Here is a 27,820-nt window from a genome sequence, read left to right as displayed (position 1 = left end):
TCTCGTTCAGGTGAAAAACCCTGCTAACTTTTTAAACTTTATTTAGAGATAATTTCTTAAAAATACAATACGAATCCTTGAAATTGCAAAAATATATTTTATTGTTTATTTGTTCATTTTTAACCGATGTTCTGCACTGAGAGAGCTCCACCCCCCCACCAGCCTCTCTGGCGTAGTTCTCTACACACAGCTCCCCACGCGAATGTGAAATATTAGGAAATGGGACTTGACCTTCAATTTCAGTCCATTTTCTGGGGTAACGCAGCTATTTGGTAACGTGTATCTTATTATTTTATTTTTCCAAGTAACTCGATCTCCTTTCATTCCGAATATTTGGCCACAATGCAACAACTAAAGTAAGGAATTTGGACATCACAATTCTTTTACTTTCCCTTTAAGACAATACAGTTACAAATAATCTAGTCAATTATGCATTTATTTTCTTTTATGCTGACTTTCTTTACATCTCTTGAAGTAAAATAACATGAAAAATATATCCAAGCACTTCCACTGTTCTCTCTCAAACACGTTAGAGGTCGATTTCTGTTTCTCACTTACTCCCCTGCTATTTCGCACTCTAATTTATTTATGGCCTCGTGTGTGTTGTGGCAGACTTTACTTAACCTTGTTTTAAGGGCAGAATAAACTTCACTGGTCTATCGGGAGACGATGCAGTGCGGGACACTTATTCTGTTTGTTTTAATGTGTTTGTTACTGCCACATGACCTTTGCTGTGATGAACTGATATGAAACTCAAAATCGCACTGATTCTGAGGGTTAGACATTGCTTCATGAAAGTTAAAACAACTCATAGAGAAGTCTACCAAACTGTACTAAATATTTAATTCTGTGTCTGCCACTTTCTGACCTCTTATTAGCAGATTTCAGGAGAAAATAATCTACCGATGCATCCAAAAGTGTATTCCACACTAAATAAATATTATTATTTGATATAATAAAGTTTGAAAACCTTTTTAAAATAGCTTCAATATTTCATTTTTAAGAATTGTGTTTCGTCAATTTAATTGTTTCAAAACGTAATTTCTCTATTAAACAAAGGATAAAATTATCCTTTAAAATACAAATAAATATCCTCCCCCAACATTTAAAAAAAAATCAAAGTGCAGCTTTATATGATCCTTTGTTGTCGTTGTTCGCCATTTTCAAATAAGAGTTATTTCTCCTTCTATATCACTGTTTTGAACCTAATAATCGGAAAGCTTTGAATGCAAATTGATCTTACTGATTTACTTTTGATGAAAAAAATCAGGAAATTAAGATAAAGCATTAAAAGTCATCAGTTTTATAATATAAGAATCTAGTCGCAACTCCTACTTAAATCAGCAAAAACCATTTAGCAAATTCATTTATTTTCTTTGATCTTTAAATGTTCTTTAGTGCAAACTTTCAGATAAAATGTATGTAATTAAAGAGTAAAACTATTAGCAGCTAGATCTTTTTGGGTGGTAATAGTTGATTCTGCATCCGATTTCAGTTTATCACAATAAATAAAGAAACATATTAAATAATATATATAAATGTGTGATAAATGTAATTAAAGTTGATTTTTAATTGCCTAGTTTTAAAATAAATTAAGAGTTTTAATAAAATGGTAATTATTTTTATACAGTAACTATAATATTATATATTTATATTTAACTAATGCTCTGATGAGGAGAGAGATTTGATATTTGATAATGAATATAATATCCTAAGGTATATTTGATATATTTGATAATGAATATAATATCCTAAGGTATCTTGATCTTGATCTTGACAGTATATTCTGTTTAAATGTATTAATTAAATTAAAAGCTATGAAGTTTTATTTTATTGGGTATATTCAAATTTTAGAAAATATTTTTTTACATAAAATTATATCACATCACAAGTTGCAAAATTTCTTGCTGTGTAAATTGCGAGAAAGTCCTATTCAAATAAAACCTTTTGTAGAAATTGTGAAAAACTACTGAAAGGCAATAAACACGCATGCACAATGAACAAGGACGAAGTTCTTGCAACGAATAATCAAATGCCGATTCTTGCTTTTACTTAGTTGTGTCTGCGTGTTTTTTCCCTATCTCCTTATACATAACACTTGTTTGATATAAATTTTGTGCTTCGCTCTTTGAAATTTTAGATCAATGTTTTCCGGGAAATAAATAGTTAGTATGCACATTCACAAATTGAGACATTTTAGAAAGCTTTGGAAATAAGACTAGCTGCTCTAGCATGGATGACTTATGCGTTCGTATTTCTTCTTCGTTTTGAATTATTGAAAGATGGCTTCGGGTATTAAATCACTACACTAAACGATACTTGCGAAGAGAAATAGAAGTAATATAATAATCTCATAGGGAAAAAAAGATAACCCAATTGTAGCAATCAAAAAAAGAGTTGGTTCATATATATTTCTATACTGTATGGAGTAATGAATATATTTTGATACTCTAAATAACAGCAAAGCAGTTGGATATACGAATTCAATCCAAAGCAACAGAAACTACCTTCACTATAGAATAACCTACAGAGAGTTAATCCTAACTGTACGCAGAGTGGCATGTTTCAAAATAGTCACTTAAAATTTAGCGAAACAGAGAAGAAACTGTGTCAAAGATGCTACTATTCTCACGTATCAGGCGGATAGGGTTAGTTTATTTCTGTGTGATTGCCGCCTCTAGGAAAAGAATCACTAAGTGGTATATTGAAGAAGCTACAGTTTGTAGAAAAAGAAAAAAAAATATCTTTCATGAATCTTTTATAATAATGCATCCACCTCGAGGAACCGTTTTTATGGGCGTTTTCTGAATATATTTATACACCAAGGTGTATCTATTATAGACAGACATCGCATTGAGAATCGCTCCCATGAGTTCCAAAGCTCAGAATTCTAATCTATTTCGAAGTTGAACAAAAAATAGGATTTGTGAATAATTAACTGAATACGTGGATATTATTTTACTGAAGGGAAAGAATTACAAGTGGGCAAGCACTTTCTGGAGCTATTATTATATCAACTAGTAGATGAAGGATATAGTAGCAGAGAAACGAGAAATATCTGCAGCTATTTGTGATTTTGTAACTCTCTGGTGGAAAACAGGAGCAGTGAGTTCAGTCATGGTGAAAAGGAACAATGAGAATAATAATTATTAGGGAAACTAACACTAGATATGGGTAATACAGATGAATGAATAAAAAAAACTAGCATACGCGAAATTAGTTCAAAATCTATGTTTATATACACTAATTAACGATGAATAATGAAAATATAGAAAAAACAAAGGTATTCTTAGCTGTTAACGATAAAATTAATTAAAGTAATGCTTTAAATTAGTTCCATATTTATTATAATATTGTTTTACATTTGCTGTAGTCAGTATTATTCAAACACTTCCTTTGACACTGATAAACGGCTATTTTGATTTAAACTTCAAAATTAATTCCTTTAAAAGAGTCATATTTTATTAACTAATAATAAAATAAAAATACAAAAGGTTTGCAACTTTTATTATATAAAAAATATAATAAAACATTTTGAATTTTTTAAAAATTTTCTTATATATATAGAAACCTTAATAGAAATTATATAATTAAATAATATAGTTCGCTTGTCTTGTGTAGCTGTATATATATGTATGTGGGTAGGAGATGAGGACTTCCTGGGTAACTGATGGCAATGTTGTAGCCAATGTAGAAACCCTGGGAGATGGATGGCAATACTGTACCGATGAAGTTTAACTGAGGTTCGGCTGTTGCTATTACCCCTGGGGCGCAGAGATTCGAGAGTTTGAGTACGCTCTCTTAAGGTTTTTGCCTTAAGGGAACAATTTGAGTCTCCGGGGAAAGTGTTCTCCGGCACGGCCCGCTGTGGGGCTTTGTCGGTGAATGCTTTTCTTCGGAAAATATGAGCGGTTCTGCTCGGTGGTGGTGTGTGGGTGGAAGGCCATCACTGAGATGGACGGTGTTTCGCCCACGATTGAATGGCCTAGGGATCGTCCGAATTTTTAGAGACGGCTTTACCTTTAAATATGGTCATGCTGTAGCCAATGAAGTTTTAACTGAGGCTCGGCTGTTGCCGTTACCGAGCCATGACTAGAGCTTTTAGCTCAATAACACCCCATCCACACAGATTTTCTTCATTCAGATGACGGGATAAAGAGTCAAGGACTCAGCCCATCTGCCAGTTCTTTTAAGAACTAAGCTGTATGTGAAATGTTTGCTGATATAAATTTCGCAAAGCATGCATAAATAAATAGTTTCTGTCTCAAAAACATTATCGGCGTTTATAAATGCTCGTGAAATGAAATTTTAGTAGTCGCAGGAAAGACGTAAATTTAAGTCGGTTTTTGAGTTTAAACGATGACAAGATTGCAAGTTCGGAAGGATTGCAGCGCTTCCATACAAAAGCAATGAAGAACTGCAATTTCTTAAATTGTTCGAATCTCGTTTTTGAAATTCGAAACCCCGAGCATAATTTAAAGCGAATATTACATATGTAAATTATGAAACAACTTTCATTTAAAGATGGAATTCATTTCAAAACCTTGATCTTCTCCAGTCTTTCTTATTTATTCTATTACAACTTGTTTTAACCATTCCTACTCCACTAATAACAAACTCAGTCTAATAAGTTATCACAGAGTATTTTGATAAACTCTCGTGTATCCACGTAGGTATGCGAGGAATTACTACAGAACTCTAAATTAATTGCCACACAAGTAACCTCAGTTATAATAAACGACCAGCTTTGCTTAGCACATATAATTAGAAACTGCATTATTCACGACGTTCACTTTTGTAACGTGATTTGAAACCGTCTGCCTGAAGCACTAAAAATTCTAACTTTGATACGAAAATTAAGATGAAACATACCACGATGTAAAGGGCTACGCTGACCTTAGAGTGATAAAACAGCAAATGTCTAATAAAAATTCAATTTTGTCAAGTAAAAAGAGGGTTTATTATAAGCTACATGGTTTTCCTTTTATAAAAATGCATTCGGTTATTGTTAGTTTAAAATATGTGGTAAAATGGGAATTAAAGAGAAAATATCTCAGATTGCCGAGCTTATCTGTTTAACTATGAATTGTTTCATTTGGTTTGGCTCTTCTACGTTCTTTATTTAAAAATATGAAACTTATTTACTATTATTCTTAACAAAAGATACTTTTATATATAGCAGTTCAGATAATTAAATAAATGTAATCGATCTCTAATCAAAAATATTTTGTTTTTTTCATTTATTTACAAATGCAACATCGGCGACGATATTTTTAATTCAATGCTTAAGGTGTTATAATTACACACATTTCTTCTTTGTTGTTCTTTTTACCATCATAGATTAAAAATAAAACATGTTAAATACGATATTTAAATATTTGTTATGGATAAAAAAAAAATCAGTCCCTGATACCTCAAATAATAATCTAGTCTCGGAAATATCTGTAAGTGAAAAATAGCCGACTACTATGCCAAAACTTATTTGCAAATACTGATAAAATTTAGTAGCGTAATATTAATTTAAAAATGTAAATAATTATTTAAAAATAAGTGATTTATAAAATTGTATCTTTTTACTGAAAAGAAAATCAAATTCTTCTTTTTTAGTTCAAAAATATCACTCTATGTAAGTAAACCTTTTATTATAATAAATAGCTTACATTAACCAGATGAGCAGTGAGCACTGCAGTAAGTTGGGTGGGTTGAATCCAATATCCTTGGAGGGTAATGGATAGCAATGCTGTAGCCAATGAAATGAAGTTCTAACTGAGGCTCGGCTATTGCTGTTACTCTCCTGCCATGATCAGAGCTTTAATTAATAGCTCAATAACACCTTATTCCTACACTGTCCTCTACAGATAACGGGGAATATGAAAAGCATTCTTGCTTCGCCCCTTTAAGCCAGTCCTTATAAGGACTGCAGTAAGTTCTCCCGTGTGGTGGCGGGGATGAGAATAGATGCAATGCAATGTAGCTCATGCATGTCGTACGAGGCGACAAATAAAATGGGTATCCTGGGAGGGTAATGGATGGCAATGCCGTAGCCAACGAAGTTCTAACTGAGGCTCGGCTATTGCTGTTATCCTCCTGCCACGATCAGAGCTTTATATTATATATAAAGCTCTGATCATGGCAGGAGGTATATATATATATATATAAAGCTCTGATCATGGCAGGAGGTATATATAAAGCTCTGATCGTGGCAGGAGGATAACAGCAATAGCCGAGTCTCAGTTAGAACTTCGTTGGCTACGGCATTGCCATCCATTACCCTCCCAGGATACCCATCAGCATGAGCTACATCAGAGCTTTATATATACCTCCTGCCATGATCAGAGCTTTATATATATATATATATATATATATATAAAGCTCTGATCGTGGCAGGAGGATAACAGCAATAGCCGAGCCTCAGTTAGAACTTCATTGGCTACGGCATTGCCAATGAAGTTCTAACTGAGTAGGGTGTTATTGAGCTATATATATATAGCTCAATAACACCCTATCCTACACTGTCCTCTTCAGATAACGGGGAATATGAAAAGCATTCTTGCTTCGCCTATCTAGCCAGTCCTTTTAAGGAATGCAGTAAGTTTTGCCAATGTTTGCATACCATCATGGAAGCATATTATCCTATTAGATGAACGCAGCACGTATCAATAAATTATATAGACGATTCCGAAAATATATATTTTATCTTTAGATCCAAGGATATAGGTTGAAATGCAAGATTCGAATTACTAAGCGCAACAATAATCGAACAGTAGCAGTCCCCTTCGAACAAACGAAGTAAGATTCTAAAGATTATGAACGTTCTCATTATCATGAGACGAGGTGTTGTAGTCCAGTGGTAACATGTACACTATTACTTTCAATTTTTCTGCGCACGAGAATATTTTAGTTGTCGCTTTACTTATTCAGTGTTATTGAGATGGACTACATATATGCCACTATAGTTAATACTGATTAAGCATAATGATACTTTTAATCAGAAAATGAAGTATTCCTATCATGTATCACTTAACCGGAAGATGTAAGTTATTGGGAGTTTTCTATCCGTACAGGTTGCATGCGTAGTAAACTCTCATGATGTCCATATTAGTGTAAAGTGATCTGAAACGAACTTTATTCACGGTGAGTTCGAAGGCATGTTTGGTACAGTCCGTTTTAATTATCGATTTTCTTTTAATATGCTTCGCGAGGCTTAGGTGGAAAATGAATTTCATCGCCCGGCGCGAGACCACCTTGTCCCCCCCCCCCCGCAACTCACCTGATATATTCTAGAATTACAGTCTTTCATGCGTGGGAGTCGCATAGTTTTTTGGGGGGAGGGGGGAATGTACGTTAAAAATATAAGTTACCGTTAGTTATTGTATCTTAAAAATCTGAAGAAGTTCTATAACTGTGCACAATGTCGGAACACGCCAGATGTATAAATTAAGCCGAATGTATAAGTATTTGTATGGCTAGTTAGTCTATTTTTGTTTAGGAGTGCCCTTTTATAATGTCATTGACTTTTTACTCAAATTTAGGACGGACATTACCGATGTTTCATATAGACAGATATATGAAGAATAATTCGGACATCCCTTTTTAAGATGTCGCTGGTTGTCTTCTTATACTGCAGCATCTCGGCGTATGGCGATAAAAAGTTCACATCTTGCCTCACCAATAACTCCCTCTCTCCCCCATTTTCTAACCCCCTTCCTTTCTATCATACTTACTTTAACAGCAGATGAATATATATCACCATACGCCGCGATGAAGCTGAATAAGAAGACAACCAAGAAAGGTATGTCCGAATTTTTCCTCCTATATATTCTTCATTTGTCTGTCTATATAAAGCATCGATAATGTCCTAGATTTGAGTAAAAATGCAAAACTGACATCTTTCATCATTCTTTTCTTACTTCATTTTTGACGCAGTTTTAAGTCAAAATATAGTAGGTGAATAGTCTTTGCAAGATACAAGCAGATTTCCACTATCGCATATTGAATAAAGATAATACGTCTGAACAGGTAAAATGATTCCAAGAAAGTAAACTAATCTCTTGTGAGTGTATTTGAATGACATGCATTTGGCATTTTAACGTCCACAGTTGAACTATCACTTAAACTTCGATTGCAAAGTTATGAGCCTAATCAAGCTTTGACAAGTATCGTCAAGTTTAAAAGGCATTCTACGCTCTAATGACGATGTGTCTTGCATGAAAGGATTTGAAAGATGATGTGAAAGCACGTATTTAAACAATAAATGAAGCAAGAAGTTAACAATCTTCTGATTTATTACCGTAGTGATTTGGATATTACGAATCTGTATGGCAGAGTTCAACTACTTGAAGTGTCATGGCTGGATCAGGGCCAAATATTTATTCAAGCAGAAAAATCTCTTTCGTCTGTCACTGTTATCGCTTATGGGTTAATCTATTACATCACGGGGATGACAACAGAATGACAAGGACCATTAGGGTGTGATAAGAGGCATTGTTCGATGTATTATTGACAGCCGCCAACTATTTAGTAACGAGCGTGATATTTCTAGAAAATAGACAAATAAATAACTCAAAATGTGCTTATGACAAAACAATAAAAAGTAACTGGATGTGAAAATAAATAAAAAAAAAAAAAAAACTGAATTTTTTTCTCCTACCATTTAAGAAAAAATAAATAGTCGAAATTATCACCAGAGGACGCCAGCATCACTTCGAACTGCGTTTTTTTTTTTTTTTAAGTTTCAAATGCTCATGTCTTTTTTTTTATTCCTTTTTAATTTTTTCATTGTTAACAAAAAGATAACTCGGACATTAAAAAAAACAAATAAAAACCCATCTTCAAAAAACTCCAAAGACGTACTAGCGCATTACATTATGGCGCAAACAATAGCATTGTGTTGTACATTTAATATATAAAACATTAAGGCTACTCTCCAAGTCGCGTTAAGACTAGATGTTTGTAGAAAATTCTAAATCCTTCCATACTCTACTGTAAGTTGCTGGCAGAAAAGCATTAATTTTATCATCCGGGATGTGAAACGAATTATAAGAAAGATGTTGATTTCCCAGGTGAATTGTAGCAGCAGTTTCCATCATCTGCTTCTCCCTTACCTCTTATAAAATGCATCGCATAATACTTATAGGATCTGAGCCTTCCATGTTTTAACATCACTGTATGTATAAGAGATGTCTAAGCTGACAGTTACACATAGAAAAAAAAAAAAAACTTCTCCAGGAATAAAAAGCACTAGGCAACACTGACGTATAATTGATGAACAAATGATTGATGGCTCCCTCTAGGTACAGTTTAAAGAACCAAAATAGTGTTTACGACTGATTACTAAACTTAAATTGAAATAAACTTGTAAAGGTCAAGAAGGTTACTTGCTCTTTAATAATAATAAAAAGTCAAAAGAATTTATTAATGCTCTTTAGGAGAAATTATTAGAATTTATTTTAAATAAAGAATTTTTTAACAGAATAATAAGCCACACCTTTTTTAAATTTGGCTGAGAATGTTGTTAATAGAAAACTGCAACCTGTTAACCAAAGGTAAAAATGGTTTGTTTCAACTTGCTAATTAAAAGCTTTTGTTTGAATGTACAACAGAGGAACGTCTGTAAGCTGTCAAGCATAAAATGGAGTTGTTGTCAAAGGTATTTCCTTAGGTCTTATTACCATTTTTTAAAAATTCCTAATGAAAAGATCAAAAGACTCTTGCAACGAATTACATATTCTGCATACCGTATAATAAAAAAAAACAGCTTCGGTATTAGAACGGAAGGAAGTTTTGCGTTGGAAGTCGGAGCTTCTCATTTTCAAGATTTTAAAGGCCTCGAACAATTACGATATCTGATTGGCTCTTATAAACCATCCAAACCTCCCCAAAGCAGCCGAGATGAATAATGATGGTGTTATTCACACGGAGTATTTTCGTTGTCATGGTAACCGATTATCGGGTATGGGAAGCAGAGCTGATAAGTTACTTTGTCTGAAAGGTAACAAAGTTCCTGGCAAGGAGAGTCTTGTTTGCTAAAAAAAGACGTTGAATAAAGCTCCTCAAAATGATGGCATGGACATCAGAGTCAGTAATGATAATAGGCTGGTTAAAAACATATGCGATGTCTATGGGGATAATTTATTCTGGTTATCAAAACAGCTATAGGCATATTTCGACAGGACTGAAAGTATTTTTGTTTTTGAAAGCCGGCAATTCAAATAACAATTTGTAACACCAATGTACAAATGTTTGTTTAGATGCTGAATATTTATGGTAACCGAAAACCACATTACTTTGAAATAATTATGGGGATAAAACTTTATCTCAGGTAACGTCAATAGCATATACACATCAATACCGTACGAGCTTCCGCTTGTCCCGATTCACACTCCTAAATATAATCTCCATCATTAGTAATGAGTCAGGTATTTTCGGCTATTCCTCTTTTTGTTTAATCCTGTTGTAGTATGATATGGTGTCCTGTCGCGTCGAAAGACTGCAATATACAGTGATGTTGCACTTCTAGCGTCAATCATTCTACAATCAAAGGTCTTAGTCCATTCTACCAAACTTCATTGTTGACATGGAGAATTCGACATAAGGATTCTTTAGCATCTGCTACACTCGCAATCGTTCATCAAGGCGGAAACGTGAAGCAGGATTCTCCTTTCCAAGCCCTTCCAACCATCTAGAGCCTAGTCACGATGTTATATACAACCGGTGGCGTTGGATCCGATATCTTATTACTAGGATTAATATTTAGTTTATGTACACGCACATAAAAAATTTACTCTACAATCCATTTTCATCTTTTGGTATTAGCTTCGTGTTGACCTGTGCGTTTGGTAGATGAGGCCTTCACGTTTCCATCCAGATGAAGTTGATTTTATATAATGCTGTACTTTATCAATGGACACAGTCAGGTCCTATGATAACATCACTTTCGAAGTCTAAGTTCTTATGCAGATTCATCGAGAGTACGCAAATATAGTTTGTATTATATTGCAGTATAGCACACGTGTGACGACAGAATACATAGAGGGTATGAGTACGTTTCATCTCGAGAAAGGGGTAGTGTACCGATGCTTATTTCATTAAGGGTAGTGTCTGCACAACACTAATATACGTAATACGTTTAACTGATCACGTGTTTTGAAAGGAAAAGAACATCGTCTATACGACACAAGAATGCCTCAGTTCTTGTGTCGTGCTCAGTTGGAGCTAACATTTTGTAGCACCAGCACGCGAGGTTCATCCTGGGGCTCGTATTCAACTGCTATAGTTTGAACCAAGTTAGCGCCATTGCATCTATTCTAGTGCAAGAACAAACTGCTAAACAATGCTAATAAAGGTCACTGCAGTCTGCGGCTATATACCACAAGCACCTATACACATTTTACGTCATGATTCAACTTCCAGAGAGAGAGAAAGAGAAATATGAACAATAAGTGCATATACTGGGATAAAAAAAAGTGCGAGTTTACGAGATTAGTGAAACCTTCGGTGAAATGAAACACGTGACATTGAGAAAGGGGGGGGGGGTCTTTTTAACTTGTTGAAATTAAAGAATAAGTTCCTCAACGTTTTCAGACGATATCTTTGAAATCAGACGATTCTCATATGAAATGACTTCAGGATTAGATCATTGGATTGTTTACGTGTTTAAAAAGAAAAAGTATTCTTTCCGTGACAACTGGCCGATATTGTCCTGATGCTGCAAACATTGGTAATACTCCAGTTATAGAAGCAAGCTGAAGTAGGTCAGGTCGAACTTCACTTATCAAAAAGATGAATGTTGTCTAAACATTGGAATTCAGCATATCAGTATTATAACTATAATATCCTGAATATTAAGTTACTATAAAATATTTGGTAAGTATAAGAGCCACGAACATTTTATCAAGATGATAATAATGTATATGTTGGGTATTTAATGACTGGTTGCCTGTCTTATATCACCTATGTCTAAATATCATTCCAAATATGCAGTCAGTATTCCGGCAGACTTCATTAAAACATCATTTAACTTGCGTATCCTCCCCCCTCCTAATTTTGCCTATTAAAATTTTCTGGACACCATTATTTAAGTAACTACTGGATTACTGTGAGAGTTAGCTATGAAAATGACTTCCAAATTTTAAATTAATTAATATTAAAGAAATGTAATTGAAACAAGGATGGTTGGCAGGTAAAGGTTGGTATGATTGTTGCAATAGGAGAGTGATTTGTGCTTTTTTCTCTGCAAATTTAATGAAAGTAAACGAAACTCTTCAGTTTCTTCCATGTATGCAAGCAAATCGTGTCTCGGGAGAGATTGCAAAATGCAAACCTCGCAAAGGAAAGCAGAACGACTTGCATAATAACTAATCACTATTTAATGACGTCATTAGAATAGTTGTTCTTAAACTAATTAGCATGCTAGAGAAAGCAACAATAATTAGATAAATCTTGCATTCGATAGAAGAATATTTTGCGATAGTTTTATTTATTCATGCCCTAAGTGTTCTTCACTTGACAGAAAATACTAAAAGTGATAGAACAGGGGAAGAAAGAGCGAAGAATACAACGAAACAGGTTCGTAAGCTTTGTTACAAGCAGGCTAACTACTTTTATCTATTTATTCAGCAATTAAATTATAAAATGACTAAAGTTAATTCGCAAAACATCAATGGGAGAGCTCTGTGTTTGGTACGGAGAGGTAAATGAACAAAAAATGTCTCCCCCCCCCCGAATATTCTTCCATCTTTTATCTAGACAAAATATAAGTAAAGGACATTCAGTTACGCCATCAGATAAATCACCAATGAGGGAAAACACAATTAATCTTTTAAAATAAAGTGTTTGCAAGAAAACAACTCCTTTTGCCACCTTTCTGTGAGCTCGTTAATATGTAAATGTCAGACACGCTGGCTGAAAAAACATCTCACCGGAACAGGCTGTCACAAAAGTAGGAATACATAATTAATTTATTCTCCAAGGGAACCCCCTCTACTCCTTCGCCCCTATGTCTTCTAGCGTGAAATACTGATCTTGCAATATTTTTATTTTCTTCATTTATTCATGGATGCTTTTATGAAGAAAAGAGAGAAGGCCGTACTTCTTTTGTTCTATCGGAGGAGGCGACAAATTTAGCGTTAAGAAATGATAAATATATTCTTTAATGAGGTTCTTAAACTAGTCGCGCTTGAAGACACTACTTAAGAATGGGTTAATTTTTTTATAACACACCCTGATCATATAAAAACGATCAGACCGAACAAAAAAGGTTAAAGGTCATATAATGAATGCTTTATGTGAAGATTCCACTACTTCCAACTTCTTCAAGTACCAAAAACAGATTTTAGAAGAAATAATGAATGGAATGAGATACGTTGAAATTTTGAGATCCCCCAAGGCAAGCTTAAATGAGTCAAAATAAACAGGGAAATTGTATGAAGACCGTGTGCTTTTCCTAAGACCAAAGAGAATGTTTATTATTATCGTTCGTGATTAGAATATAAAATATTAAATCTGTTTAACTTTTCATGAAAGAATAGGGAGAGAGAGAAAATTTAAAATCACGCTTCAACTTATGTTTGAAGAGTGTCAACGAAGCTGCTCTGTTTACAATCATCAATCAAAGAATATTTATTAGTCTCTAATTAACTTGACATTCATAACCATGACCAGTTATCAAGATTAACGCTGCCTACAAACACTGAGTAGTTAATTAAACCTATTATTCATACATTCCCAAATGCAATAGAGAAACTCTTTATTACATACTCACCGGCCAAAATATTACAGACACCTTTTTTTCCCACATATCATTAGTCACGTGTTTTTGATGGATCATATTTAGAACTGAATGTATGTGTGATGATGGACAGAGGCTGTGACTTGAATGGCTCAAAACGAACGATGATAATAGGAGTCAAATAGGATGGGAAGATTATACGAATAGCCACGTACAAAAGGTGACTCAGATGTGATCAACAGAAAGAGCAAGTCAACGTCAGGCATCAGGTTGGAATTAAGTAATGGCAGATGAAAGAGTACAACATGCGCTCAAATGTGCCAGATATTTCGCAGTTCAACTAGAGACTATGAGAGAGAGAGAGAGAGAGAGAGAGAGAGAGAGAGAGAGAGAGAGAGAGAGAGAGAGCATATCCAGTGCTTGGCGTGTTCAGTTAGCAGTGGGGATGGATTACTGTTATATCCTCAATGGAATATAACAGATTACAAAAGCAACATCGAAACTGGACAAGAGAGAACTGGAGAAAGGTTGCTTAGAGTTATGAATCCTAGTTCCTTATTTGATGCGGATTAAAGAACAAATGTAGGGAGGTAACTTACACGATGATTGGCTAGATTGAGTGATAGCCGAAGACTTTCCCCACCACTCCTTGGTCCATTCCTGATTCCATTAGTGCAATGTCTGAATGATGTAGTGTACTCATTCCTGGTGACCATTTACTCTGCACATGATGGATACTTCCAACAGAATAACGTGCAGTCTCACAGAGCGTCATCCGAAAATGGTCACAGGAACATGTCGGTAATTTCATTCCAAGGGATTTGTCTTTCTTTGTGACCGTATCCCAATCCTAAAGAACATCATTGGGATGATGTAGAATGAGATATTCGTAATGAACTGCACTGTCGCAAACCTGATGGAACTATAGCAACTCAGGTCGGCCTGGAAGGACTCCATCATGTCTCACAGTGATCTGGAGGAGAATCAATGTGTTCCCTGCGCCTCAAGGTTGTTCACAGATCAATGGTCTAATACACTGTTAGGTAATTATCTCTAATAAACTAGTCAAATAAATGTATGATATATGAAAAGTATGTGAATCTGAAACTTCTGGGTTTTATTAACATTTTAACAGCAATTAATGTGAGGATTTTCTATCTTAAAAGAACTGGGTGATGGACTGAGTCCTTGACTCTTTATCCCGTCATCTGAATGAAGAGAATCTGTGTGGATAGGGTGTTATTGAGCTAAAAGCTCTAGTCATGGCTGGGTAACGGCAATAGCCGAGCCTCAGTTAAAACTTCATTGGCTACGGCATTGCAATCCGCTACCCTGGAAGTCCTAAAAAGGACTCTATCCCCTGGTAGACCAGGATTTGCTATCCATCTTGTCTTATATCGTATTGTTATCATTTAAAAGAATTGGTTTTTGCCAGCAAAAGTTCATGCAGAATCTTGCTGATAAATAGTAAACTTATTATATACTATTTATTAATTATAAACTTATAATTTAGTATAAATTATAATCAATTATAATTATAATAAATTGATAATTAATAAATATGAATTTATTAATATTCACTACGGGAATAAGTAGGTGATCATTAATGCTTTTTAAATATAATTTTCTCATATCTATCTGTGAGGACACTGTTGGCTATTTGTCGAATAAAAAAAAAAAAAAAAAACGAACTTAACCAAAAGAAGTTCAACATGTTTTTCTCGTTTATCAAATAATTAATTAGTTGCTTACTGTCATAATAACAAAATTTGCTTCAAAATGAAAAGAAACCATATAGTAAATCTCTTTGACAAATGAATGTAATTTTAGTAAATACGATGTTGACTGCCAGTTACGCTTGAAATTTCATGATTTTCTCCCAGAAAAGAACCCGTTGCTTTCCACTATATTTATTATGCAGGGCTGTCCAACCTTACGGTATCCGAGGGCAGCATAAAAAAAAAAAAAAAAACAGATTTATCCAATGGCCGCATCACAATGCGCATCTAGTAATTTGGTGAGCAGCAGCGACACAACCTCGAAAGCTGAACAAACGAACAACGCTAATTGCGCGTTCACGTTCCCTGTGAGAGCCCGGAGCATGCGCGTTGAAACAAAACAGTGTAAGAACGCTTCTTTGCCATGTTTAATATTTATAAAACACGCGGGTATATAAAACACCAAATAAAATTACCAACATCGAGATTATCAATTAGTGATAGAATTAAATTCGTATAGAATGCGTATTAGATATAAAATATCTAATACGCATTCGATTCAAATTATTTTATTTTTTCGCTCCTGAAAATCAAAACCCGCAGGCGTTGCGCACAAAATCGCACCGCGAGCAGTGCTTTGGACAGCCCTGTTCTAAAGTGTTAGTACGTTAAAATAGGACTAGTATTATTTAATTATTATAAGATTATTACCACGCGATGCAGAACTAGATGTGATAACACTAATTAAGAGTAAAAATTATTGTTAGTTACGTATATTGCGAACATTCAGTTTACAGAGTTTGAAACAGAAAACATGCGGCATTTTAAAGGTAACACATTTGTTTGTTTTTTAAATTCATTTTTAATGCCCATTAATTATTAGGTATAAATTACTGAAATTTTTATGACATTCCCTCCCACACATTAATAGTACTGGCGGAAGTGGTAATAATACAGAAACTTACTCTAGACACCAAACTCTTTTTAACTCGGTTTGCATTAAATTTTGCACAAAATCCACTATTTTTAGGTAATAAATCAATAATAACAATAAAACTAATAAACCCTACTTAATTTTAATTTTTTTTTTAAATTAGATTAAGAAAATATTTGGAAAAACTAATTTTTTTCATAGCTACCATCTAAATGAAAGAATCAAATTCTACTTAAACTTGTTCACGAAAATTTATAAGTTAGGTAAATAGTTTCACTGATTTTACTGATACTGGAACGAAACAATGCATGAACGCTTCTTTGACATGTTTAATATTTAAAAAACACACGGATATATATATGTATATATATATATATATATATATATATATATAAAAACACCAAATAAAATTACCAACATCGAGGTTATCGATTAGTGATAAAATTAAATTCGTATAGAATGCGAATTTAATAAAAGTACTGATAGTGGATAGTGTTGCCAAATGTAAACTACTAAAATCAGCTAAATCTTAAAAAAAAAAAGCTAAAAAGTAGTTAAAAATAAAAATTTGAAGCTAAAATATTAGAAGTAGTAGCTGATACTTTTAAGTTACTTACTTTATTCAAGTTGAAGTGATACTTGCATATAAGTGGCTGAAGACCTTCCAAGTGATCTTCTGCGCTTAATTCACCCACGTTTTCACTTAGATTTTCAGCTTTATTATATGTGGCCATTGTTCCAATATTACTCAGTGTAGATGCTGGTAAATGACAGCCTGTACAGCACTTGTTGTTACGCCTGAAGCCATACCTGACTGACAAAATAGCTATCAGCATTGGCAATTCCATCTTGCTTCTTAATTTAGTTTTAACTACATTGGTGAAACTAAAAATTCGTTCAATTTCCCATTATAATTTGGCAGTATTAATACATTTATTGCACACTGAGCAATTTGTTTAAATGGATTCATTCCAGATGCATTTTTGTATTCTCGTACTTCAGTCCAGAATAGCTGAGTGTTTTCTATATTTGTCCATTTATGTGGATAGTATAGTACTGGTATTCAGCATCGTTTTCTGTTTTCAGCATTATTTCTAAGATTAGAGTAACAGATTCTTTTATATGTTTTAGGGTATTGTCAACAGAAAAAGAAGAGATCTTTCTTAAAATATTCACATTTTCATTCAAACTTTCCTTACGCTCTTTGAAGAGACCAAGAAGAAACTGTCTTCCTCTATTTCTAAGATTTTGCACATCATTTTGTGTTATTTTCTTTTGTATCGTCAACTCTGAAATTTTTCTTTCAAATCTATCTATAATCAAGATTTGGTTTAGGATCCATATAGTCATCGATCTCTGACTCTAGAGGGTGAGGGTTGACTGTGGATGATTGTAGCACTAACATATTAGTAATAAAGCGAATCAAACGAGAAAAGTCTCAAATAATCTCATCTTATCCGCACTGTTATATTCTAAAAGTTTGTGAACTTGAACTAGAACAGGATGCAAAAGTAAAAGGTACAACAGATTCCTCTCATCTTTGTACATCTCCCACAAAATTTGAGCTTTGTAACATTTCTCAGTCACACTCACGACTTCGAAGTGAGTTTTTAATTCCAACCACTGGCTGAGAATTCTGTCTACTGCAGATTTAAAGGAAAGCCACCTCGTTGCACTGCTTACAATTTTCAGAGGAGAATCATTTTCGTTGATAGTTTGATACAGCTCTTTGTATTCTGCTCGTCTTGAAGAAGAATGTGAAAACGACTCATAGTTTTGGCAACTAAAAATTCTAATTTTCTTGGGAGAGATTCTGCACAAGTGTGAGACATTGCCAGTTGTAATGAATGGCATACACATCTAATTAAAATTAAGGAGGGAATATATGCCATCAGTTATTCATAAACGCCATTATTGACATCACCCATAACACTAGCGTTGTCTGTACTAATTGCAATGAGATTTATAATGTCCCGTTTCTTGATCAAGAGCTCTTTTTTCAGTGTAGCCACAATACCACTAGCGTCACACTTTTCTAGAACCACCATGCTCAGAAATGTATGCATAATTTTGTTGAATTTCCTGCTATAATAAATGATGGCCATTCCTAAAACCTTATTCACTGTGATATCATTCGATTCGTCTATTAGCAAGCTGAAATTTTCATCTCCAATGTCCACAATTAGATCTTCTTCAAAATGCTTACTTAGAATTTTCTTTACAATTGCAGAGTTCTTGGCATAATTTACCGTCTGGGATGATATTTTTCTAGATGATCGCAACTGTTGAATGATGAGTGACAACAAAGAAATAACGCTAAGCTGCCTTCAAAGTTCGCTGTCTCACCAGACTTCTTCACAAGCATATTTGTAATAGGAACAGCCTTATATGGAACTGCAGCAAGATGTTTCTTAGTTAATTTCCCCATGTTTTACAATCTGACAACATTTAGCAGCTATACCACATCTGCAAAACTTACAGTGGCCTTTCGTAGCGTCACCAGGAACTACACGTAGTCATTTACTGAACATTCCCATTTGCAACCACTCCCTCCTAAATTTTTGCTTGTAAGTCTTATTTGTCTCTTTGCTCATTTTTGAAGAGGGTATGCAACTCTTTACTGCAACGAATTACGATCCGTCTTTGAAAACTTCCCACTTGCTATCGTAACTACCAACCAGAACACTGTGCAACAGAGCAACTTCTGGTATCCGGAGAGTTCACCGAAAAACAGTTAACCGAAAGACAATTCATCGAACGACAATTTAATGAAAAAGCAATTCACTGAATAAACAATTCATCGAACAACAGTTAATCGAAAAAGCAATTCCTCGAAAGGCAGTTCCCCGAAAACACGATTCATCGAAATGCAATTGATCGAAAAACAACAATTAATCGAAAATACAGTTCACCGAAAAATGAATTATAAGCCATGTGGGGCGAAGATGTCGGTGCAATTTTTTTTGTTTTGAAAGGGGTATATCTTCCAGGTCACTTATATACGGTAAACTACTATTTATCTGACTTTGTTCGGAAAGCGATTTTGTGCGGGGCATACTGGTTGCAGTGAACGATATCCACTGAGGCGGATATAGTTGAGGTGTAAAATGAACATTTGATAAAGGAATTTCATCCTCGTGAAAATAACATCCTACAGAACTTGAGGTCAGTGGGGAGGGAGGAGGAACACTGATGGTAAGTGAGTTGAAGGTATACATGAGGAATTCAGTAAACTCGATATCAATCAGCATGTAGGACTTGTTGATATATCAACATGTGACTTTCGATATCTCAGAAGGGAAAGTCATTAGCGGTGTGGTGAAAGAACCATCGGCCTTAATTCAAAACAACTGAACCCAATTCCAATTTCCTTTAGCACTGTGTTTTCTAACTGTGGTGCGCCGACCACTGGCATCCTTCAGAAGTCGAATAAGACTTCCAACCGCTGCTCATCTAAATATAACACCAGATGAGTATGCTTCTAAAAGGTTTACAGGTTTGTTTTTTAAGACTCTTTATTCATCATTCATTATTTTATTATTTTCCTTTCCTAGAGAATATTTTAACCTTTTATTTTATTTTTTTAACAAATTGCACCGATCACCTCCTCAAAACCCATCAGTATTCTTAGCCTAATCCTTCCTGTATCAAATGCAATTACTTGCTTTCGAGGTTATTCGGGAGATAAGTGCATGTGGCACTCCTGTCGTTGAGGAATAACAGAAACAGGAGTAAATAAGTGAAACATGATTGAAAAATCTTCAGGAATGATTTGTTTTTCAAATTTTCCAATTTTTTTACTCTGAATTCCTGTATATTTTATTATTATATTGTGAAAAACATTTAAATTGATTCTTTGATGTAAATATTTTTCACAATACTACTACTACTATTATTATTAGTAGTAGTAATATTAATGATTAATACTATTTTCACTCATCCTCCTCAATATAATGATTGTTGGTATAGCAGTGCTACTAAGAAATACTTTACTAAGGAATAATTATAGAACCATATGGATTCTTATTGTCTTTCTTGTCCGATAAGTGTTTCCTGTGTGTATATGTGTGTGTGTGTTCATGGGACTGATTTGCCTATTTCCAAGAGGAAAAGCCTAATCATCTCCGTATTAGGCCTACCAACGTACCTTCAGTTGAAGAAGACCGATGAAAATTATGCGCCTCGTATTATACATTTATTAATGGACAAATGTTACTCTGATTCGGTATTTGAAACTTTTACAAAAAATTGTTGAACCGTTCCAGTTTTCAGCTCAGCTATATTCGGGGCTACAAAGAAAAGTATCGAAATTATTTATTACAATAACTCGCTGGCTTAGCCGAATTCGCAGAAGTTTTCAGTACAAGAAGCTGTCTGCACGGTTTAATTTTAGTTCCAAATGGATCACTTTTATCATAACATTTCCGTAAAGAAGTTCCGAAATGATCTTAGCAATTCCGCTCTGGCTGGATGAAATTTAATGAAATTTTTAATTTCAGTCGGATTAGAGTTATTGTGACAAAATTTAGTAGAACGAAATGTCTTCTCTAGAGATAAATCGCTATCTGCACAATAAAGCACTATTTACACTTACATTAAACGTTCTAAAATGCAAGAAAATAATTAATTATTTCGTTTCAATGACCACTTCCGTATGTTGTCTGTATCATGAGTAATGTTCCGTATTGTTACCGAACATTTTTAAACAATACTTTGCAAGAAAAATGACTTTTCGATGAATTATGAAAGAATTCATCGAAAAGTTTTCGGTGAATTGTTTTTTTTCGATGAATTGCATTTTCGACAAATTGTCGTTCGATAAAGTGCCTTTTCGACGAATTGCCATTCGTTAAATTGTCGTTCGATGAATGTTTATTCGGCGAATTGCTTTCTCGATGAATTGCTGTTCTATGAATTGCATTCGATGAATTGTCTTTCGAAGAATTTTCCTGTAACCGTAACTTCTAGCGGGGCTATCAACTTCAAGGCAGCAAAACAGCAGACTGTTGGGCCATATAACTGACTGACATCATCGCGCATTTGAAACACGTATGGAAACAAATTCTTTAAGAGTAGGTTTAAAAAAAAAACAACTAAAAAGAGCTGAAACAAGTTCTGAAGGAGCTAGATTTGGAGCTAGGTACTAGATTAAAATGTTTGGAGCTAGAGAAGTAAAAAAGGAGCTAGACCTAGCTCCAAAAGAGCTAAATTGGCAACACTAATTCTGGACTGTGAATTTTTAATTGCTACGATAACGCTTAGTTTGTCAATTTTCGATACTCTGTCACCTTATCACTTTATGATTGCGAATTATGATAAATTATGATATAACTCGCGATTTATAATTTAAATGTACTATAAAGTAACTTTGGATGAGTAAGATTTGTATTGAATAATTGAATAAACCAGGGGTCTCAACCTTTTCCAGTGGCGTACCACTATATTTAATTCAAGATATTACATGTACCAGTAAGGCAGTGGCTCACGTACCCCCAGTGGTACTCGTACCATAGGTTGAGAATCCCTGGAATAAACTGCTCTAAGCTCATCTGAATGAATACCCTTATAGTATACCCTTTCCAACATGTTGGTTTTAATACGAGTTTCGTAGTTGATTATCATAAATGTTTATAAATAGTCATTTTTTGAGATGGTGTACTTTCTAATAATTACCCAAATAAGTGCGTGTTTCAATTTTTTATGGTAGCCACGTTTGATTTTTTTTTATTCCCCAAAGTAAATTAGAAAACCAGCAGCCAGAGACCTGACTCCGGGGCACGCGACTATTTAGATATACTACGTGCAGGTGATAAACGTAGGTTCACGGTTACCTATCCGATATTTTATCGATCAGGCGAACAGGTTAGAAACGTGCACCTGTTATTGATTTACGGGAACCCGGCGAAGACATGTTGGAATTATCTCTACCTGACTGGCTGCAGCTAGCAGACGAAACCAATGTCCTCACGTCCAAAAGAGAGGAAAGTCGATATATTGATTCAAACAAAAGAACATCGAGTGACGGACGGACGTCGAGTCTGCTCTTTAAAATTCTGAAACTTTATCGCTTGAGGAAATATGAGGAAATAACAGATTTTTTTTTCCCTCTCTCTTTTTTTTTTAGAGGTACGAAAGCGAATATTAAATTTCCTTCGATAGATTGCCGTTATGCGAGGTTCCTTTTCTGTTAGCACTTCAAATACAAGTTTGTCTGTTAAGATTTGCTACTTTGCACTTCCTGGTAGTCCGGGAACATGCACTGGGGATTCACACCAGTGATAATTGGAGTCCTGAGAATTGCACGGTGTTTGCCAAGACGATGCAGAAGTTTCCCTAACAGGAATCCTACTGCTTATCCTCGTATTTGTCAATAAAGGATTTTTGATTTCGTTTGTATGGATTTAAGTTAATGGAAGTACTCAACACATCCCTTGGAGATTACTTATGTTAGTGGAGCTGTAAAAGAATGATACCAAATAATCTCCAATGACTTCGCTATGACTCCAATAATGAGAAACTACTAAATGATTATTAATACATAATATTTTATTAAATATACATAATAATTATTAAAAACGATATATTTTGTAATTTATTTATAAAAATATGATTCAAAATAACCTTAACTTGCATAGATAAAATTTAAATTTAAATCTTCAACAACACCATAATAATATAATAAGCAAGACTGTATTTATTAACTATACGTAATAGCAATGGAATTGAAAAGTCCTTTTTAGGACTTCCAGGGTAACAAATGGCAATGCTGTAGCCAATGAAGTTTTAACTGAGGCTCGGCTATTGCCGTTACCCAGCCATGACTAGAGCTTTTTAGCTCAATAACACTCCATGCACACAGATTTTCTTCATTCAGATGACGGGATAAAGAGTCAAGGACTCAGTCCATCGCCCAGTTCTTTTAAGAACTTTAAGAACAATGTTTATTGAGCGGGTAAATTACCCACAATAATCTCATCACCCACAGTCTAAAATCCAGATGAAGGGATAAAGAGTCAAGGACTCAGTCCATCAACCAATTAAGTTCAAGTTCAATGTTTATTGAACAATCGACCGTGAGATGCGGTGATTGATTCATTCAATCCAATACCCTTCGAAGGTAATGGATGGCACTGCTGTAGCTAATAAAGTTCTAACTGAGGTTCGGCTATTGCTGTTACCCTCCTGCCATGATCAGAGCTTTAATTGCTCAATAACACCTTATCCCTACACTGTCCTCTACAAATAACGGGGAATATGAAAAGCATTCTTGCTTCGCCCCTTTAAGCCAGTCCTTATAAGGATAAGGACAATGTTTATTTGGAATTCCGCAATACCCTTGGAGGGTGATGGATGGCAATGCTGTAGCCAATGAAGTTCTAACTGAAGCTCGGCTATTGCTGATAATCAGAGCTTCGATAGCTCAATAACACCTTATTCCTACACTGTCCGATACAGATAACAGGGAAGATGAAACGCCTTCTTGCTTCGCCCCTTTAAGCCAGTCCTTATAAGGGCTATACAAGGAACAATGTTGTAATAAACTTTCATGACTTTTGCCGTTCTTAAAAGACTTGTCCATCGCAATCTAGTTACAGTAATGTCAATTGCTATTATTAAAGTTCGAATGTACTGGGGATTTCCCATGGCTGTTAAAAAAATATAAATCGTTACCTGTTGTGCCTTTTGAAGAATGCTTTTAAAAATATTGGTCCCTGGAGATTTTATTTTTCGTATCACTTTGGACACTTACAAGCTTTGATGAGCATAGCATGAAACCAAACGGCGAGTCTAACTCTGATAGTGGTGTGCGAGGCAGACTACACATATAAAGAGTTCCGCCCCAGGTTCAGTCATTCGTAAGCAAAATCGAAACGAAGACAAAATTCATCGAAGTCAATCATCTTCGCAGTATTTCCTTCTCTGTTTCAAAGAAAACTAACGACCATCTGAAGTATCCAGAAATCTTTTAGCTCTGAGCGTCAATTAATTCAATCTAGTTTTACGAAACGGATATTACAAAAGAAAAAATAAGATTTTAATAAAGTATGGCATTGTTAAGATGCTAGCGAACGACAATCTCTAAACAAGTCAAGTCAAAACAGGCGATATTACAGAAATAGAATTTGAAAGTAGGTAAACGTCATCGGCGTTTAACATACAGGCAGGATTATTTGTCCATTAAGTGCACGGGACGGCTGTCAACTGATATTTTATCGCGTGATTTTAATAATAAACTACTGTAGACAGTTGCTTGAAGCGCGTCACTGAATTGGAGAATTCTATATTAAGTTTGCTTGTAGAACCAATTCGTTTGCACGGTTGATTAAAGTCTGTCATTATGAGACTTATTCCAAATCAACTCGATGTAAATTACTTTTGGCAAGGGGAAAACTGACTTTAGAAGTAGAGCCCAAGATTAAATCGAAAGAATCGGAATTTACTTGCAAATAAAGGGTGGTATGGATGATCTCTCTCTTGACAATTAGTCAAGAGAAGTTAAATAAAATTCTAAAAATGAATTTAAAACGGTAATTCTTAAACTAAAAACAGTGGCGTGAAGTATTTTCTCCACCTTGATTGCTCAAACACATTTGTAATTCTGTAATTTGTAAATCTCCATTCGTTTATTATTTTATTTGCGATTTAATTATTTTTAAAACATGATGAACTGTGCAAATAACAATTAACAAATATATTTCATTCAAATTGAAAGGAACTGCTTAATAATGGAAGAAACGAAATAATGTAAATTTAGTCCAAATGAGTTGAATGGTTGGGAATGTAAACCTTCGAGAAAATTAAGGAAAAAAATAAATCTTTAGGGCACTTTTTTATTGCGTTTCTTCATTAATTGGAGTGGACGCATTAAATTTTTACAACTGTCTCCTGTTGAATATCTCCGTCGAATAAGAGTGACGGATCGATAATATTCAACTCTGGTGAACCAAGTTGCAGTGGGTGGAATGTTGAGTTTAATGATTGTTATAACAGAAGTAGCCTGTGACTCGCTACAGTAGTTTTTTTATGTGCCTTCCACTCACGAAAGTTTTTTGGTGAACATAAATTACATTTGTACCGTCGGTGGCTAAGAATTTTTTCTACCTTTTTATTGATTTTATATATTTTTTGTATATTATTTATTTTTCATAGAAATTGTTTACTTGATATGGGAATGGTAAAAAGCTATCTTCATTATTTAATATATTATTAAAATAACGCCCTTCTCAGCATTAAAATAATGCTGAAAAATGAATATTTTTCAGTATTTCACTGAAAGAGCCACAAAAATATTTAAAAAAAAAAAGAACTATTAATTATTCACAATTCGCTTAATTGGTTCATAATCCTTTTAACACAAAGTACACAAAATGAAACCTCATATAGCAACTACACCATCGTATGGTTTCAATGTTGGTTCAATAGTATTAATTGCTTTGCATCGACCGTGAGATTCGGTGATTGATTCATTCAATCCAATACCCTTGGAGGGTAATGGATGGCAATGCTGTAGCCAATGAAGTTCTAACTGAGGCTCGGCTATTGCTGTTACCCTCCTGCCATGATCTAGAGCTTTAATTGCTCAATAACACCTCATCCCTACACTGTCCTCTACAGATAACGGGGAAGATAAAAAGCATTCTTGCTTCGCCCCTTTAAGCCAGTCCTTATAAGGACACCATACTCTTGAAGGGTAATGGATGCAGATACTGTAGCCAATGAAGTTCTAACTGAGGTTCGGCTATTGCTCTTACCCTCCTGCCATGATCAGAGCTTTAATAGCTCAATAACACCTTATCCCTACACTGTCCTCTACAGATAATGGGGAAGATGAAAAGCATTATTGCTTCTCCTCTTTAAGCCAGTCCTTATAAGGAGTTTTGGAGAAAAAAAAATTCCAAAACATAAGTTGTGGCATATTTCTTACTCTTTGTATACGCAGAAGGATTTCTCTGTTTTTGCTTGAGGAAAGAGCTGACCTGAGTTTGGGTTAGATAAATATCATTTGCGTATGAGACCGCTGCATTCACCTTGGTGCAAATACGTTTCTAGCATCACTATCATTAATAATTGGAACTTAGTGATCAGAACTCTACTCATTGGTATTTCTAACCAAATAGCGTCGCTCTTCTCAATATATTATTATTATTATTAAACGACATACTAAACAGTATTACTGTAAAAGAAAATCTATGGAAAAAACTTTAAAAGTCACCCAGTAACACTCATTTACAAATCTTATACAAAACACAAGAAATCAACTAACAACAAAAATTCTACGGCAAAAAGACACTAACTACTTCTAAAAATTCATGGAATATAACAACATTAAGCAAACATGGACTACACTCAATGAAATAGTAACTCGAAAAAATAAAACTTCAGCACAAGATTTTATTGCAAAAAGCTTCGGTTAGGACACAAACCAAGAGGAACTGGCAGACTCATTCAACCATGCTTTCACAAACAATATCACACAACTCAAAAAAGACAAACTACCAACGATCAACAAAAAACTACCGACACGAAGTCAACAACAAACGATGTATTTTCCACCCGCAACAAAACAAGAACTTAAAGAGGCAATCCTACAACTAAAACCAAAGACCACTCCAGGAATAGACAAAATAAGACTCGCAGACCTTATAACACACTTTGAGCAAATAAATCCAATACTTTTGAAACTCGTGAACATAATATTCGAAGCATGTATTATTCCACAACTAAAAACTGCAGTAATTATGCCAATATACAAACACAGCAAAAGAAACGATACTCAGAACTACAGACCAATAGCTACACTACCAGTTATCTCAAAAATTCTAGAAAAAATAACACACACCAGACTACAGAACTATTTACAGAAGTACAACATCATCTCACAAAACCAATACGGCTTTCAGAAAACAAAAAGCACCATTACTTTATTAGAAAAGATCGCCGACACAATAAACAAAGCTCTCGACAAAAACAAGTACGCCGTCCTTATCCTGCTGGACCTAACGAAAGTATCTGATGCACTTGAACATGACATACTACTCACCAAACTATACTCAATAGGTGTAAAAGGAACACTGCATACATGGTTCAAGAACTACCTCTCAAACAGAACACAAGTAATAAAAACAGGTACATGTCACAGTCGGAGCATACAAATAAAACATGGTATACCTCAAGGTGCCATATTATCACTCACTCTATTCAACATATACATTAACGATGCTCATAACATGGCAATAAGAAGTCAAATATTTCAGTACGCAGATGACACTGCACTACTAGCAATCCACACAGACATTAACACAGCTCTCTGCAAAGCACAACAAGACTTAAATGAAATCACAACTTACTTCCACCAAAACGCACTTCTAATCAACGGCACCAAAACACAGATGTTGATAATACACAACCCAAGAATCATACGCCCCGCATCACTATCGA

General features: G+C 34.6%; 1 non-coding gene across 1 annotated transcript; it reads right to left on the bottom strand.

The window, feature by feature from the left end:
- Window positions 1–6,317: 6,317 nt before the first annotated feature.
- LOC150103070 (U4 spliceosomal RNA) lies at window positions 6,318–6,452 on the bottom strand. Its single transcript, XR_016548882.1, has one exon. It is a non-coding gene; the product is annotated as a U4 spliceosomal RNA (small nuclear RNA).
- Window positions 6,453–27,820: the final 21,368 nt, after the last annotated feature.

The sequence above is a fragment of the Typopeltis vanoorti genome, chromosome 9, assembly GCF_054136105.1.
Source record: "Typopeltis vanoorti isolate ZY-2024b chromosome 9, IOZ_Tvanoo_1.0, whole genome shotgun sequence".
Lineage (NCBI taxonomy): Eukaryota > Metazoa > Arthropoda > Arachnida > Uropygi > Thelyphonidae > Typopeltis > Typopeltis vanoorti.
The sequence above is the reverse complement of the archived record's forward strand: the minus strand, read 5'-3'. Positions and strand labels throughout refer to the sequence as shown.